Raw genomic sequence first — 6,726 nt, 5'->3', positions numbered from 1 at the left:
GGAGGCTATGCGCGAGTCCCTCGTACCTGCACAAAACAAATAAATCCTCGCAACCAATGCAAATAGGCCACTTACGAGAGTGAGATCTGGTAGATATGATAAGATAATGTTTTTGGTATTTTTATGATAAAGATGCAAAGTAAAATAAAGGCAAAGTAAATAGCAAAGTAAATAACTAAGTAGTAGGAGATTAATATGATAAAGATAGAACCGGGGGCCATAGGTTTCACTAGTGGCTTCTCTCAAGAGCATAAGTATTCTACGGTGGGTGAACAAATTACTGTTGAGCAATTGACAGAATTGAGCATAGTTATGAGAATATCTAGGTATGATCATGTATATAGGCATCACATCCGAGACAAGTAGACCGACTCATGCCTGCATCTACTACTATTACTCCACTCATCGACCGCTATCCAGCATGCATCTAGAGTATTAAGTTAAAAACAGAGTAGCGGCTTAAGCAAGATGACATGATGTAGAGGGATAGACTCATGCAATATGAAGAAAACCCCATCTTGTTATCCTCAATGGCAACAATACAATACGTGCCTTGTTGCCCTTACTGTCACCGGGAAAGGACACCGCAAGATTGAACCCAAAGCTAAGCACTTCTCCCATTGCAAGAAAGATCAATCTAGTAGGCCAAACGAAACTGATAATTCGAAGAGTCTTGCAAAGATAACAAATCATACATAAAAGAATTCAGAGAAGATTCAAATATTATTCATAGATAGACTTGATCATAAACCCACAATTCATCGTTCTCAACAAACACACCGCAAAAAGAAGATTACATCGAATAGATCTCCACAAGAGAGGGGGAGAACATTGTATTGAGATCCAAAAAGAGAGAAGAAGCCATCTAGCTACTAAATATGGATCGGCCACTCTCGCCCCTCCCATGCCATGGAGGCCAATGACTAGAGAGGAAACCATTCTCCCATCTAGGGAGGAAGTCAAGGAAGAAGAGGAAGAAGGGGGCCCCTCTCCCCCTCTCCTCCGGTGGCGCCGGAACGCCGCCGTGGCCATCATCATCATCACCGCGATCTACACCAACACCTCCGCCATCTTCACCAACATCTCCATCACCTTCCCCCTCTATCTACAGCGGTCCACTCTCCCGCAACCCGTTGTACCCTCTACTTGAACATGGTGCTTTATGTTTCATATTATTATCCAATGATGTGTTGCCATCCTATGATGTCTGAGTAGATTTTCGTTGTCCTATCGGTGGTTGATGAATTGCTATGATTGATTTAATTTGCTTGTGGTTATGTTGCTGTCCTTTGGTGCCCATCATATGATTGCGCGCGTGGATCACACCCTAGGGTTAGTTGTATGTTGATAGGGCTATGTATTGGAGGGCAAGAGTGACAGAAGCTTCAACCTAGCATAGAAATTGATGCATACGGGATTGAAGGGGGACCAACTTATCTTAATGCTATGGTTGGGTTTTACCTTAATGAACGTTAGTAGTTGCAGATGCTTGCTAATAGTTCCAATCATAAGTGCATAGAATTCCAAGTCGGGGATGACATGCTAGCAGTGGCCTCTCCCACATAATACTTGCTATCGGTCTAGTAAAGTAGTCAATTGCTTAGGGGCAATTTCACAACTCTTACCACCACTTTTCCACACTCGCTATATTTACTTTATTGTTTCTTTACCTAAACAGCCCCTACTTTTTATTTACGTAATCTTTATTATCTTGCAAACCTATTCAACAACACCTACAAAGTACTTCTTGTTTCATACTTGTTCTAGGTAAAGCGAACGTCAAGCGTGCGTAGAGTTGTATCTGTGGTTGATAGAACTTGAGGGAATATTTGTTCTACCTTTAGCTCCTCGTTGGGTTCGACACTCTTACTTATCGAAAATTGTTGCGATCCCCTATACTTGTGGGTTATCAAGACCTTTTTCTGGCGCCGTTGCCGGGGAGCAATAGCGTGGGGTGAATATTTTCATGTGTGCTTGTTTGCTTTATCACTAAGTAATTTTTATTTTTTGTTCTTAGTTGTTTTCTACCTTTAGTTATGGGTAGGAAACGCAAAATACCAAAAAATTAGTTGTACCTACTGAACCAATGGTTGAAGAACCAATCAAAATCTATCACACTGCTGAAGCTTATTACTTGGATCATCTTCGATCCCTATGTGCTCGTGCTGAAACCCCAACTAGCTTAGTTGAGGGAAAATCCTTAGATGAGCATGCTTGTCATGTGCGACACCGTATATCTGAAAAAGGGAAACTATTATGGAGTCAAATTCAACGTTTGCAATGCTATGCTTGGAATTTATGCGAAATATATGATTTTACTTGTTGTTCTGAAAACCCTAAGAAACACCTTCCCTATCAATGTGAGTTTAGTAATAATGGAATCGTATCTTCGTATGCTAAGGGTGTTTATAATTACTATGATGTTCAACAAATTGAAGAATTTGTTGCTTTTAAGGGTGCTTCTGAAATTGCTTCTTTGATTGAAAAGTATGATGATACTCTTCACAAATCTGAAAATTTTGCAATACTTGAATATTGCTATGAGAATTATGCTTCTAATGCTTATGTTAAACTATATATTGAGGACTACTCTGCTGTCCAAGAAGAGACTAATATTTTGCAGGAGTCTATGGAAGAAGAAATTGATGAAAATGTGAGCTCATTGGATGAAAAAGATGAGGAGGAGAGCAAAGAACAAAAGGAGGAAGAGCGGATTGATCACCCGTGCCCACCTTCTAATGAGAGTAACTCTTTAACTCATACATTGTTTAATTCCCCTTCGTGCTTACCGAAGGATGATTGCTATGATGACTGTTATGATCCCATTGATTCTCTTGAAATATCCCTTTTTGATGATGCTTGCTATGCTTGTGGCCAAGATGCCAATATGAATTATTCTTATGGAGATGAACTTGCTATAGTTCCTTATGTTAAACATGAAATTGTTGCTATTGCACCCATGCATGATAGTCCTATCATCTTTTTGAATTCTCCAAACTACACTATATCGGAGAAGTTTGCACTTATTAAGGATTATATTGATGGGTTGCCTTTTACCATTGCACATGATGATTTCGATAAATATAATATGCATGTGCTTGCTGCTCCTACTTGCAATTATTATGAGAGAGGAACTATATCTCCACCTCTCTATGTTTCCAACATGATAAAATTGCAAGAAACTGTTTATACTATGCATTGGCCTTTACTAGGTGTACATGAATTGTTCTTTTATGACATGCCTATTCATAGGAAGAGAGTTAGACTTCGTCATTGCTTGATATATGTTGCTTTGTGCTCACTACTAAATTACAAATCATTGCTAATTAAAATTGGCTTTGATACACCTTGGGATCCGGGTGGATTCGCTACTTGAGCACTATATGCCTAGCTTAATGGCTTTAAAGAAAGCGCTGCGAGGGAGACAACCCGGAAGTTTTAGAGAGTCATTTATTTCTTTTGAGTGCTTTCATATAGTTTAAAAACAACAAAAATAAAGAGGGGAACCCAAAACTTTTCAAAAAGAAAAGTGAAAGTGAGAAAGACAAGCATTGTTGAAGTGGGAGAGCTCCTTGAACTTTGTTCATGCTCACGGCAACTTTGTGAATCTTGATTACAGAAACTTTTCAACAAAAATAATTACCCCCTTGTACAATTCCATTGTATTATAAAAATAATGTGCCAAGGTTTGCCTTTAGGATGTTTACATTTGCTCGATGGTTTGTACGGTGCAGCACAGAAACTTTGGCTGTAGTGCGCGATTTTACATTTTTAGCTGGAACGTCAAATGGTTCTGATTCTTTTTGCACTGTCTTCCTATAAAAATAGTTTATTATTCCTAATTTTGGTAGAATTTTTCAAGTATCAGAAGTATGGTGAACGTTCAGATTGCTACAGACTGTTCTATTTTAGACAGATTCTGTTTTTGATGCATAGTTTGCTTATTTTGATGAAACTATCAATTTATATCAGTGGATTAAGCCATGAAAAAGTTATATTACAGTAGACACAATGCAAAAACAAAATATGAATTGGTTTGCAACAGTACTTAGAGTAGTGATTTGCTTTATTATACTAACGGATCTGACCAAGTTTTCTGTTGAAGCTTTGTGTGGATGAAGTGTTCGATTATTGAGAAGGTCTCGATGTGAGAAGAAGGAAGAGAGGAAAGAGCTCAAGATTGGGGATGCCCGAGGCACCCCAAGTAAATATTCAAGGAGACTCAGGCGTCTAAGCTTGGGGATGCTGGGGAGGCATCCCCTCTTTCTTCAACAAATATCGGTATGTTTTCAGATTCGTTTCATTCATGCGATATGTGCAATCTTGGAGCGTCTTTTGCATTTAGGTTTTTATTTTTCTTTTTACGCACCATGCTGGTATGAGATAGTCCTTGGTTGATTTATAGAATGCTCTTTGCACTTCACTTATATTTTTTGAGTATGGCTTTATAGAATGCTTCATGTGCATCACTTATATCATTTGAAGTTTGGATTGCTTATTTCTCTTTACATAGAAAACCGCCATTTGTAGAATGCTCTTTTGCTTCACTTATATTTGTTAGAGCACGGGCATATATTTTGTAGAAAGAATTAAACTCTCTTGCTTCACTTATATCTATTTAGAGAGATGACAGGAATTTGTCATTCACATGGTTAGTCATAAAATCCTACATAAAACTTGTAGATCACTGAATATGATATGTTTGATTCCTTGCAATAGTTTTGCGATATAAAGATGGTGATATTAGAGTCATGCTAGTGGGTAGTTGTGGATTGTAGAAATACTTGTGTTGAGGTTTGTGATTCCTGTAGCATGCACGTATGGTGAACCGTTATGTCATGAAGTCGGAGCATGATTTATTTATTGATTGTCTTCCTTATGAGTGGCGGTCGGGGACGAGCGATGGTCTTTTCCTACCAATCTATCCCCCTAGGAGCATGCGCGTAGTACTTTGTTTCGATGACTAATAAATGTTTGCAATAAGTATGTGAGTTCTTTATGACTAATGTTGAGTCCATGGATTATACGCACTCTCACCCTTCCACCACTGCTAGCCTCTCTAGTACTGCGCAACTTTCGCTGGTACCATAAACCCACCATATACCTTCCTCAAAACAGCCACCATACCTACCTATTATGGCATTTCCATAGCCATTCCGAGATATATTGTCATGCAACTTCCATCATCATCATATACATGACTTGAGCATTCATTGTCATATTGCTTTGCATGATCGTAAGATAGCTAGCATGATGTTTTCATGGCTTGTCCGTTTTTTGATATCATTGCTACGCTAGATCATTGCACATCCCGGTACACCGCCGGAGGCATTCATATAGAGTCATATCTTTGTTCTAGTATCGAGTTATAATATTGAGTTGTAAGTAAATAAAAGTGTGATGATCATCATTATTAGAGCATTGCCCCAGTGAGGAAAGGATGATGGAGACTATGTTTCCCCCATAAGTCGGGATGAGACACCGGACTTTACAAAAAAAAAGAGGCCAAAGAAGCCCAAATAAAAAAGAGGCCAAAGAAGCCCACCAAAAAAATCAAAAAAACAAATAAAATAATAATAAAAATGAGAGAAAAAGAGAGAAGGGGCAGTGCTACTATCCTTTTTCCACACTTGTGCTTCAAAGTAGCACCATGTTCTTCATATAGAGAGTCTCTTGAGTTATCACTTTCATATACTAGTGGGAATTTTCATTATAGAACTTGGCTTGTATATTCCGATGATGGGCTTCCTCAAATGCCCGAGGTCTTCATGAGCAAGCAAGTTGGATGCACACCCACTTAGTTTTAGTTGGAGCTTTCATACACTTATAGCTCTAGTGCATCCGTTGCATGGCAATCCCTACTCACTCACATTGATATCTATTGATGGGCATCTCCATAGCCCGTTGATATGCCTAGTTAATGTGAGACTATCTTCTCCTTTTTGTCTCCTCCACCATCATATTCTATTCCACCTATAGTGCTATGTCCATGGCTCACGCTCATGTATTGCGTGAAAATTGAAAAGGTTTGAGAACGTCAAAAGTATGAAACAATTGCTTGGCTTGTCATCGGGGTTGTGCATGATGTGAATATTTTGTGTGGTGAAGATGGAGCATAGCCAGACTATATGATTTTGTAGGGATAACTTTCTTTGGCCATGTTATTTGAAAAGACATGATTGCTTTATTAGTAGGCTTGAAATATTATTGTCTTTATGTCAAAAGATAGATTATTGCTTTGAATCACTCGTGTCTTAATATTCATGTCATGATTAGACATATGATCAAGATTATGCTAGGTAGCATTCCACATCAAAAATTATATTTTTTATCATTTACCTACTCGAGGACGAGCAGGAATTAAGCTTGGGGATACTGATACGTCTCCGTCGTATCTATAGTTTTTGATTGTTCCATGCCAATATTATTCAACTTTCATATACTTTTTGGCAACTTTTTATATTATTTTTGGGACTAACATATTGATCCAGTGCCCAGTGCCAGTTCCTGTCTGTTGCATGTTTTTGGTTTCGCAGAATATCCATATCAAACGGAGTCCAAACGGGATAAAACGGACGGAGCTTATTTTTGGAAAATATGGAAAATTCGGAAGGAAAATCAACGCGAACCAGTGCCCGAGGTGGTCACGAGGAAGGGGGGCGCCCCCCCCCTAGGGCGCGCCCCTCCCTCGTGAGCCCACCGTAAGGCAGTTGACGCTCTTCTTTT

This window comes from Triticum urartu, chromosome 5A (assembly GCF_056163025.1).
Source record: "Triticum urartu cultivar PI428250 chromosome 5A, HENAU_Tu73, whole genome shotgun sequence".
Lineage (NCBI taxonomy): Eukaryota > Viridiplantae > Streptophyta > Magnoliopsida > Poales > Poaceae > Triticum > Triticum urartu.
Note: the sequence above shows the minus strand (reverse complement) of the source record.